The 12,274-nt window shown below is 44.6% G+C and overlaps 1 protein-coding gene across 5 annotated transcripts in view; it reads right to left on the reverse strand.

The window, feature by feature from the left end:
- The window catches only part of Ntrk2 (neurotrophic receptor tyrosine kinase 2), a 325,590-nt gene that overhangs the window by 51,608 nt on the left and 261,708 nt on the right, over positions 1-12,274 (reverse strand). The window lies entirely within an intron of this gene.

A 12,274-nucleotide genomic window follows, 5' to 3' on the forward strand; every position in this document is an offset into this window, starting at 1 on the left:
CTAGCCCTTTAAAAATTCTTATACTGAGGCAGGTACTCATTACATTACACGGCTGGACTTGACCCCCACGCCTCACCCCCTGTAGCCCAGGCAGGCCTTGACCTTCCAAGCCTTCCCCTTTGGGTTTCCAAGTATGGAGGATTCCAAGCCTGTGACACAGAGCCTGGCTTCCCTGGCTGATCTCTGGAGCTTGACAATGAAGAGCAGTTACAACTCATGGAGTAGTCCAGGGAGTAGTTTCCAAAATAAACAGAGAAACAGGCTTCCAGGTGGTCACCGGTGTGGTCAAGTTTGAAAAGCTTACTGTGGGAAGGACCAGAGAAGGCCATACATTTGAGAGAAAGATTTTTTTTTCCTCATCAGAGCTCACAAGGGATTTTGTTTGATAATTCTTTCTTTTTTCCCCCCTTTGTGTGTGTGTGTATGTGTGTGTGTGTGTGTGTGTGTGTGTGTGTGTGTGTGTATTCTTGTTGCTGTTTGGCTGGCTAGGGGTCTCCAGCTTCCCGGTGTGAGATTATAAAAGTGTGCCCCCATGCCCCGCTCTCCCCTCTTTCCTTTCCTTAAACGCAGAGTCTGGGGACCTGAGTCTGGTCCTCATGCCCATATTACATGCATCTCACTAACCGTGCTGTCCCCCAGCTTCTGATAAAGACTTTACTGGAGCCCGGTGTACGCTTCGCTTTGTCTGGAGAGTGAAATTCCTCAGACTCTATATTTAAGCCTCTGAAAAGCTGTGCTCACCAAAGGCTCACAGCGTGTGACGCCACCGTCACGCAGCAGAGGATACATTCCGGCGTTTTGGTGTTGTCACCTGTATCCAGTGCTAGGACAGGTTGTGGTAGTACTCTCTGGCGGTTTCGTAGTTTCCGGAAGGTGGACAGGATGGGGAGAGCACCTCTGAAATAACCTCTCAAGGACTGCAGTTTGCGAGCCTTGTGAGGACTCAGCATGGTGGAATCACCGCTTCTGGCCGCTGCATCCTTGATTTGAAAGCACAGCGAACACTCCTTTGTGAAAGCTCTTTTTAGTAGGATCGGCAAGAACCTGGTACCTCTCTGACCCTGTGCAAGACACTTGGAGTTTAACCTCAGCCTGTGCCTGCTGCACACGAGCAGCCTTTGGGATTAGGTCTGGATCACAGCTCCAGCCACAGCAAACGGTTTTAAAGATTACTACCTGACAGTTTTCTTCCTTTACAGCCCAGGTCAAGCCCAATTTATTTCCCCATAGAATTTTATGGACCTCCCCCCTCCGTTCCCCCAAATCTGATTTACTCTCTACGGCTTGCGTTTCACTGCTTAGAATCAGACGGGACAGTCATGTGTCTTCTCCCAAGGAGATTGTCTTCAGGGATCAGAACATATCTTAAAGAAGCACCGTTAAGAAGTGCGTGTGAAATATTCTCTCAAATTAATCTAGCCGTTCTACCCAAAGTTTCCCAGGCCCAAGCCTAGAGTAAAAACCAGGAGACTATGAGATACAGTTTTCCAGTACCTTCTTGAACCAGTTTACATTTGAGCCTGAAAATTTTCTCAGAGTAACAGAGAAGCTGAGATAATTCCCCTCGTTCACTACTCACTGGAGATGGAGAAAATCTCTCCTACTTAAGAAATAATCTTGTGTAGGCAGGAAAACTTTAATTGTTAAAGTATTATGTAAATGTAAGTTATTTAATTAAAAAGGCTGGGGGGAAAGCCTTCACAGGAAGTAGCTGGTTTATAAAAGGAGGAGAGAACCTGTTTGTCTTTTCTGCAGATTGTAAGTAGCTCACTGATGGGCCTTGAGATGACGCACAAAGAGATAGCAACCGCCTTCTGCTTCGGGGAAGGATGAAGTGATTGAGAGGAGCCCTCCTCACCCAAAGCAACCTGAGTAAAACCCTCTCCAGGCCACTCACTAACTGTAGGGATGGCTAGCGTTCCTTAAGAGATTAGCGGACATGGGGAGCCGAGCAATTGCGAGTCTAGTTCACTGAAATTCCACATGATGGTTAATCTTGACTGTCAACTTGACTGAACTGGCTGCCAAGGAGACTGGCAGAGTAGGACTCTAGGTGTGCCTGTGGGCCTTAGCTGAGAGATTAGCTAAGGCCAGAAGGTTGGCTCTGAGTGTGGACAGTGCCTTTGTGCAGGATGAAATAAAAGGGAGGGAAGGAAAAGCCAGAATACAGCTACCCCCTATTTGTGTATTTCTTTTTTCTCCCCCTCTCTTTCCTTTCTATTTGTCCATCGTGACGTGAGCCAGCGTGGTGCATGCTCCCTGCCATACCGAACTCTCTGAAGCACTGAGCTGCACATGGGAACACAGTCATGACTGTCGAAGGATCACAGCAGGACTGGAAGACATGGCTCACAGTGCTCTCACAGGGCAAGGAGACGCTCTGGCTCCCATGAGACAGAGTGGAGACTCCATGTTTCCCAGAATCTGGGGCAGGCCCTAAAGTTTCCAATGCTCCAGCCTTGCTCCAGGACATTTCACAAAACCAACACACAGAATATAAAACCATCCCCATGAAATGTAGCTGCGTTCCTGGACAAAGATCAGAAATATTTATGGAAAACACAAGACCACTGAGCATTAAATGAGAAAAAGTCACGCTGAATGGCTTTCCACCTAAAACGACCAGGCATTTCCAGAAGGCATGCCCCATAGGAGGAGAAAATGGAACCAACTGAAGTTTATGCAGAACTCACGCTGAGTTTTAGGAAAACACCTGAATATTCCCTCTGGCTCTGTCTCCTATCTTAAGACACCAGAGACATGGGTGAGATAAGAAAAGATGCCCACTAAACTTTTAGAAATGAGACCAGGCAGGATGGGGACACTGATGTGAACTTAGGAAGGTCAGGCCTGCAGGGGAGTTTACTGAAACAGAAGACAGAGCAGCAGAGACCTTCCAAAGCCGAATGAACCCAGAAGGCACATCATTGTTAAATTGTCTGAGACCAGGAGAATCGTAGACTTCAGAGGAAAAGCCTCCACACATGAAGGACCAAAGATTCCCAGGACTTACGTCTTAAGCTATGGCTATGAACCACTTTGATGTATTTCTCCCCAAAACATTTCCAAGGCAAGAACTCATGGCAAAGAAGGAAATTGGGGCTATCTCAGAACATAAGGTCAGTGTGACAGTTTTCTTACGCCAAAATCATTCATTTTTGTCCTCCCCTTCCTTTCCTCAATTTCAGAACCCAAATTTTTCTAGTGGTTTTTTGTTTGTTTGTTTTGTTTTTTGTTTGTTTGTTTGTTTGTTTGTTTGCAAGTGAATTCAACCCTCTCAACCCTTCATTTTAACTTACCTCCTGCCGACGGGTGTAAAAGAAAAGTTTTCAAATGAGGTGTTTAGGGAAAGATTATTTCTGGTGGTCATGGTCATAGGTTTTTGCCTCTTACAAGGCCTCCTCCTTCCTCCTGGGACCTCCTCGCCTTTGGTGCTTGCAGTCACAGCAGCTAAGGGCAGGAGGACAGGACTAAAGGCACTTCGTGCCAGGTGGTAGTTCTGAGATTAGAAGATCTCTGAGTCAATCAGCACCCCCCACCTGTTAGTTTCTGTTGCTGGAGCGAGGCAGCCCCCTACCTGTTTCGCCAACATTCAGAACAAACTGATGCCTTTGGTCAAAGACATTTCTAACCCCTATGATCACAAGGTTAGAAGTCAGACATATGAGCCTGCAACACTGACGCTCCTTCCTTTATAGCCTGGTTGGCTCTTGCTGTCAGCTTACAGTAGCATAGGCTGAGTGGTGTCATTGAGAATACCACATGGGGAGCTGGGTGCAGGGATAGAAAACACCTCCCAGGACTCCTGAGAGTCCTCCAACCTGTCCAAGAATGGCAGAGGTCTACTATATCTGCATCTCTCCTACCAAGAAGCATGCTTTGTGTTTGGATACATCACCTCTGTGTACAAAGTGGATAGGCTAAAGGCTTCCTGAATAAGAACCCCAGAAGACAAATGCTAGAATTTGACTCTACTCCTGCTAGCATTCTTCCTTAGCTGGAATGTGCGTGGAACAGAGGGCATCTCCACGCCAGCTCTTCCACTCTGGCTTCTACGGCTTCCTAAGGTTCTTGTTAAAGATCACCAGACAAAATAAGAAATGAAAGGCCCTGAGGAGGGCCTTCCATAAGGAAAATACTCAGTGACCACAGCGCTCTCTCTCTCTCTCTCTCTCTCTCTCTCTCTCTCACTGAAGTTAACTCTTTGTCAGTTTGTATACAGAATTTAAAAGATGTTCCCTCAGGCAGAACAAGGAGCTACAGAGGTAGGGATGTTGGCCTTTGCTGAGAGGCTGTTTCCATAGATCCAAGGATGTAGTGAGAAGTTTGATTTCTTAAAATACCCAGTTATGCTATGCAAATGTTTTTTCCTTAATCCCAGATGTGGAATACGGGACTGTTTCAGTTTGTCCACAGTCTTTAACTATGATTGTCTCCTGTTCTAGAAGGGGTGTGATTTTTGTCAGATGCAGATAGTTTAATTCTAGGGACTCTGGAGAGGATATGAATGGGAAATCCCTCAGAGGGTATGAGGTGCCTGCTACTCCCACACACACACCCTGCTGCCCCCACTGCTGCTGGTCCTTGCTGATGTGTTTGCTGATGCTGGTTTGCTGGTTTGCCGTTTGGAGGTATTCTGACAATGAAGATTGGACTTTCCCCAAGAAACTCAATGCCCCTAATTAGTAGGAAGTAGCCTAAAGAAGTTGATACCCCATTTCCCCTCTAACCTTCTTTCTCTTCTACCTAGTGTTAAGGGGCTTGGAAGAGATGGGAGTGGATAAGGGTTGAAGGGTGGTAGCTATATGAACCCAATAAAGGAGACAAAAAAGGTACACATATTAGAATACATTTCTTGGTGTGGAAAAGCTCATTGGTCTTTTTAAGCTCAAAAGATGGATATAAAACTATAAGTATGATCAACAGGTGCCCTATGGAATTTGGTAATAGCCCAAATACCATTGGGTACATGGCAAAAAAGTGTCTGTTCCCTGGCCACACCCATGATGTCTACCCTGCCAATTCTCCATATATTCTATTACATGTCTCTGTCATCCTTTTATTGCTTGGAGCCTTCTAGACAATAGAACTATTTGGTGTTTACATCTTAAATATCAGGTTGAACTCCTCTCTGACTTCCCAAAGCTTCTTTCCTGGGGTCCTCAGTGCACATATCCAGGACAGACCTTGTCCCCTTAGGGAGAAATATCCAAGCAGAGCTCAGGTGCCTTTTCTCTAGGCTCCTTTTGTATTCAGTATACTGTATGATATTTGTTTCCTATATGTGTGTTAAATAAATAATGGCTGTTGAATAAAGTAATGAATGAATGGATGAATGAGTAAGAGGACTCTTGCCCTTGCCCTGCTAAAACTCAGAGAAGGTATAAGTAAAAGTTCTTAGGAAAGTTTGGGTACAAACTAAACCAACTTGAGAAACTTGAAATAATTTATGCAAATCTCCTTTAATACAGAATTAGCCTGAACTCAGTGTTCTGATTTCTCTCTGGCAGACGGTTCCTCTCAACTATGCTCTAAATGTTGAGAGAACAGAATGAAGATTTCAAAGAATAGACAATATCTCATTTTTTCCCCTGAAGCCACTAATTTAAGCAAAAGAGCCCAACTAGAACAATCTATAATTGTTCATATGAGAGTCAAGAGTCATTGTGTAAGTCTTTTATAGTGGCAAAGAAAATAGGGAAATGACACACACACATGAGAGCTAATGGCACAAAGGACATCTTGCTTTCAGGGAGGTATCGAGTTTTCCCTTGACATGAACATTGGGTTTGGTTTCAAGTGGTCTACAGAGGAAGCCGTTCTGTGACGGTGCTCTGTGGGAGCAACCTCAGTCCTCGTGTCTTTCCTGCCAAGCAGTCATCTGAGATGGGGCATCTCACACCCCCAGTTTGACCTCCGAAGGTCAGCAGTCCTGGCATCTGAGCCACCCAAATCTGAGCCAGACAAACACAAACCCAGACGTCTTGTAAACTCATTGACAGAGCTAAAGTGACAGAGTCCTCCCAACTGTTGTCTTCATCGACAATGTGCCCATGCTGAGTCAGTCTGTACAGACATCGGGGGTGGAAGACTCGCCCTCATGTTAGAAGAGGGAAATACTCAGGAGCTAATTTTGATGGTGTCAGGTGCTCTGAGCTGCAGTCCCTATTCGTATGAACCAATGGGATCGAAGATTTGAGAGCAACTGCCCTGTTGATGAAAAGCGGGAGATGAAGAAAAATTACTTCCTGTGCTGCCTCTCAGAGAGGGAATAGTGTTGGTACACCACATAATAAGAAACTAAAAACATCTCAAGGAGTTTATCTGCCTACCTACCTACATTTCTATCTAGAAATGTTTGTATTAGGTAAAAATATTTCCTAAACACATTTGCTTTGAAGACCGAGTTATGGCAGTTGATCTTAATTAAAGTTTTTCAACATTTAAAGACTTTCATTTATCTTTATTTTACATGTCTGAGTATTTTTCCTCAGTATATGTATGTGCACCACATGCATGCCAGAGGAAGGCAATGAGTCTCCTGAAACCAGAGTTAGGATGGAGAGTTCCCATGTGGGCGGGAACCACACCAGGGCTGGCTGCAAGAGCAGCAAGTGCTTTGAACCTTAACAATTAGCCATCTCTCCAGCAGCCTCCTTATCAGGTTTTATCTGCTCTTCTTCCACACTGTGTCAGGTCTTATTCGTCAGCCTTTTCACTCATCATGGACAAATAAGGGGAAGATGCGAAGCCGTAAGTTGGTTCACTAGTTGGCTCTATGTCACTGGCACTTGCTGTATCCACTGGGGTCTTAAGGTAGCACATTGCCTCCTTCCACCAGGCAGTCGACCTGTACTGAGCCTCCAGTGAGGATCCCATAGTTCACTGTGATAACAATTTGACATTTGGGATTCTGAACGAGGCCTTGCTTTGATCATTTACTTCACTTAACTCCATAAATGCCTACCACAAATCACTTTACTTATTCTTCCCTTTTTCCTCACTCTTCAGTAGAGCTGAATTAAAGAGAAGGATTTCTCTTTTTTTATTTTTATATTTTTATATTTTTCTTTTTAGTTACATTTTGTTAACTCTGTGTCCCAGCTGTATCCCGCTCTCTCATTCCCTCCCCAACCCCACACTCCCTCCCTGGTCTCCTCCCTGCCCCTTTCCAAGTCCATTGATAGGGGAGGACCTCCTCCCCTTTCATTTGACCCTGTTTTATCAGGTATCTTCAGGGCTGGCTGCAAAGTCCTCCTGTGTGGCCTAACAGGACTGCTTCTTCCCTGGGGGGGGGGGGGTGAAGGTCAAAGAGCCTGCCCTTGAGATCCTGTTAGAAATAGTCCTTGTTCCCCTTACTTTGGAAAACTACTTGGTTACTGAGCTACCACGGGCCACATCTGAGCAGAAGTTCTAGGTTATATCCATAGATGGTCCTTAGTTGAATGTCAGTCTCAGAAAAGACCCTGTGAGAAGGATTTCTTATCACTTCTACACAAAGCTAAAGCCCGAGGCAGAAGAGCACTCCTTCAAAGCTACCATCTCAGATGTTTGGGCCTCTCTAGTCGCCAACAGATTATGCTAATTTTACACTCAAGTTAGACCCAAACATAGAAACCTACCAAAGTGCAAATTAAAAAAAAAAAGAAAGAAAAAAAAGAGAGAGAATTCAATGAATTCACAGTGGCAGAGTAATGACCAAGCAGAATGATGTCCCAGTACAATGTGACAAATCTGCTTCTGATCATCCTTGAATGTTTTGCCAGTGGAGAGGAAGAAAAAAAAAAATGGAAGGCTGGGTGCAGAGAGCTGCTAATTAGAACAATCTAGAAAACAAAAATGCTCGAGTAATTTTGGGCTCGCCATGCCAGGCTGGTTTAAATGCAAACTCGCGCTCTGATTTCTCTCTTCACTGGGAGGGTGTAATTAACTCAGCTGTACTGGGCTGGAGGCGCAGGCTTCCTGGGGCCTCCAGCTCCCTCGTGACCAGGAACAGCTGCCACCAGCTATTTCCACCAGCACAGCTCCAGGGCCATCCTACAAAGCCGTGCCCGAGTCACTGTGAGCAGAAGCTTCAGGGTCTTGGTAGGGTTAGATCTGTCTTAGAGACGAATGATCTGCCACTTCCCAAACCAGTCAGTCGATTCCTAATTTTCCAGGTAAGGTGACCTGGGTGTGTCGGTTCAGATGAGAAATGGCCCCCACAGGTTCCTGAATTTGAACATCCCCAGTTGGCACTGTTTGGAGAGGGGGTGGGGTATTAGGATGGGGAGCATCGATGGAAGGATTGTGTCACTGGGGTAGGCCGTGAAACGTTACCGCTGCCCCACTTTCAGCTTGCTCCCTCCCTCTGCTTCCTGTGTGATATGACCATTCAGCTTCCAGGCCCGGAGAACCACTCTTGCCACCTTGCCTTCCCTGCTGCTGTGAGTATCCAGCTTCCTGGAACCATGAGGCAAAGCGAACTCTTCCTAAGCAATGATTTTAGTCATTGTATTTTATCACGGCAACAGAAAGGCAACTAATAGACTAGGCTTAGCCAGCCTTCTCCCCGGTTCTTGCCGCTGAAAGGCTTTCTGACATTGGTGAGGACTCAAATGTGGTATGGGCTCTCGAAGCAGATAGGAAGAAAATGATGAGAAAACCCTTGTGGAAGATGCTGGGGAAAGAGAAACATCAACCTCAAGAAAAAGATCATGACCTAGCTGGTCCTGGTGGCGGGGTGCACAGGAGACACTGATGATGGAATCAAGATGAAGGTTAGAAATGGGGGGGTACTCTGTATGGAGGGTGTGTGGTGCCTCAGGGGTGCTCTGCAGTTCTCCTGAAAAACAAAGCGCTAATTCCCTCTTAGCCATTCGACAGGCTCAACAGGTGTTAGAGGTAGGCATTACTATTTCAATGAGCAAAAATATTCCCCAAGCCAGTTCTCTGATGATGCTTTCATGAAGCCAGAGGGTGAACTATCATTTTGAAACAAACACCTAACTCATTTTCCAAGTTTCCTACTCTGTGCCCTGTCTTCCATTGTCATTTACCTCTTTTTTCTTTTTTTCTTGCGTCTTCATTTCCCTCTGTGACAATGTGAAGCTGGTTCCTCCTCTCGTTTTGTGTGAGTAAAAGTCCTACAGAAGTACAGACTCTGCAACTACAGTTGAGTAATAGCCACAAGTAAGGGAATGGAGTTAATGACTTTGTATAGATTTATCATTACTTTGAAATAAATGTGTGTGTGTGTGTCCTATGCCCTATAGGTGACCTTGAAAGTAGAAGGCTTAGAGTTCTTGGAGTTACCCTGCCTTGGAGTCACGGGTGGTTGTGAACTGCCAATCAAACCTGGGTCTACTGCAAGAGCTGTACATGTTCTCAGCCCCTGAGTCGTCTCTACAGCCTCTAACCTTCCAAAGCATATTCGCAACTGGAAAAATGTGAGGAACTTCTAATACGCGAAGGAATGGGAAATCCGCCTTCCTGCCATCAACAAGTCAGGAAGTACGTCAGCAATTCTTATAGGTTTATTATCACTCTTAAAGAGATGTGCATGTGTGTGCACCTGTGTGAGTTCCCACACACCACATGCATGTAGGTGCCCTTGAAGGAGAAGAGTGGATGTCCTAGCATGGGTCTGACGTTCCATGCAGAGGCTTTTCCTAACGAATGACAATGAATGTTGGCAATAAAAAATGACCAATGCTGCAGTTTAAATAATGCATAAATGTTCAAGATTAATATATATATACATATATATATGCAATGACTGCTGCTACTTTATTATTTTCTTTCTTTCAAGATTTCTTTTCTTGAAGGTGCACGAGGCTGTTGGATTTTAAGTATACTTAAAATGCTGTACCTTAAACCGCCATGTAATTCTTAAATCACACCCCTCCACATCCCAAGCCCTAGACCCGGCAACACTCGCTCTTTGATGGTCCCTCCCTCAAGCCCTTGGAAAACCAACCAACTTCCTGTCCTTAGATTTTCCTCATTCTAGGCACTCCTTGTAAATGAAGTTAGGTGGTACTGGCCTTTTTGTGCCCGGCTTCCTCCTCTTAATACCATGGTTTTCTTTATCTTTTTGAAATTTCTTTTAGATTTATTTACTTTAGTTTAGGCGTATGAATGCTTTGTCTGCGTGCACGCGAGTGTGTGTGTGTGTACCGAGTGTGTGTGTGTGTGTACCGAGTGTGTGTGTGTGTGTGTACCGTGTGTGTGTGTACCGTGTGTGTGTAGTGTCTGCAGAAGAGGATGTCAGATCCTCTGGAACTGTTACAGTTGGTTGTGAGACATTAGGTAGGAGCTGGAACCAAACCTAGGTCCTCAGCCAGAGCAGCAAGTGTTCCTAGTTACTGAGCTATCTCACCAGCTCCTTAACCTGATATTTAAAATTTTTATATATGTTGTGTCATGGGCTAGGTTTCATTTCTTTTTATTTCTGGATAACATTCCACTGACTCGCCATGTTGTTTTTATCCGTTTAACTGTTGATGGATACTTCAGTGGCTTGTACTCTTTAGACATCATAAATAACTTTCCCAGAAGCTTTTGCATGAATAGAACTTCAGTTCTTTTTGGTATATTCATAGGAGAAGATTTTTAGGTTGTATTGTGGCTTCGTGTTGAGATTTTAAGCTATTGCTGAGCTGGATTCCAAAGCACCTGCACAGTTTTGCTTTCCCGTGAGCAATGGATAAGAATTTTAATTTCTCCACATCCTGGCCAGTACATACTATTGTCTGTCCATCTTTATTACAGCATCCCAGAGGTGTGAGGTGATATCTAATTGCCATTTTCTTTTGCAGTTCCCTAATGACTGAGGTGCTAAGCATCTTTTTTTGTGCTTTTTGACCCTTTTATATAATCTTCTGAATAACGTCTCTTCAAATATTTTGCTTAGTTTTGAACTGAGTGGCTGATATTTTTATTGTTGAGATTTTTCAACAATAAAACAATGTTTTCTGAATTATCACTCAGGAGATGCTGAGAATGCTGGGGTTTCACCTACTTCAGTCCTGGCACTGGGATGAAATAGCCCTTATTGATTTGCATAATAATTAAATCACAACATTTATTGAGTTCTTTCTTTGTTCCAAGTCCTTTACAACCTTAAAAAAAAAGTTGTTGCTTAGACCACATGTTTCTTCTTTACATACTCATGAAGATCAGAAAAACCTTACCTCAGAGAAGCACCCACTTGTTTCTTCTGAAACTGGGACATACTCATCCCTACCTTGCACCAAGGAAAATTAATGTAATAAAGCAGATATGTCTGTAAAATACCACCTGGAAAAAGCCAACCACTTACAGACTTGAGGCAGATTCTGCTACCAAGTTCTGTTTCAGACCCTTGAAATTAAGACTTCTCATGTCTCCTGTAAACACCGAGAGAGCCCCCCAACTTAACTTCTGTTCAGTTCCCGCAGACCAGAGATGAGCAATGCTCATCAAGGCAACAAAGGAAAAGACACCACAAAACAGTCTGGTGGAAAACATGGAACAAGGCGTAGATTCACCTTCTTAAACTAAGGGTAGTAACGCTGGCAGTGGAAAGAGCTAAGAAGGTTCGTCTTCGAGAAGTCATGATGCGCAAAGGCCAAGGGCAACATTGCCTCCACCAGCCTTACCCTGTTCTGGAAGGTGGCAAGTGACACAAACAATAAACAAAGAAGATTTCAAGACCCCGTTAAACCTTCCCTCTGTTTTGACTTCTGGGTTTCCAGAAATGTCCCCATTCTTCACGTCAGGCTGGCAGAACCTCACTCACTGCACCCATGTGTGTAAATGCCCTGCTGCTCTCACCCAGTGTGGTTCTGTGAGGGAGGTGCCAAGGTCTTCCGGGCTGCCATTTATATGAATAGGTTCATACATGCTCAACCCTCAAGGTGTCTAGGTATCATTTCCCAGCATCAAATGAAAGTTCCTGGTTAAATCCTTGATCATTGTGCCCTCAAGCAACACCCTGGAAATGTGGATGCAGTTTCTCTTACTGTTGAAAGGCTTGCCCTAACGCATACATGCTGGACATAGACATGCCCTAGAACATGACTGCGCTCCAAGCAGCACTTAAAAGAGGTTGACTTGGGGAAAATGGGACCAAAAGGGTGGGCTTTAATCCAGTCTGGGTGGTGTCTGAATTGGAAGAGGAGATTTAGAAGTGACTTCTCCCATTAAAGCTCAACCATGCAAAAATAAATAAAAATAAAAATCATGGAAGACACAGAAAGATGACAGCCACCTGCATTCTGATGAGAGGGCCTGGGAAGACATCACACCCACT

Source organism: Meriones unguiculatus, chromosome 3, assembly GCF_030254825.1.
Source record: "Meriones unguiculatus strain TT.TT164.6M chromosome 3, Bangor_MerUng_6.1, whole genome shotgun sequence".
Classification (NCBI taxonomy): domain Eukaryota; kingdom Metazoa; phylum Chordata; class Mammalia; order Rodentia; family Muridae; genus Meriones; species Meriones unguiculatus.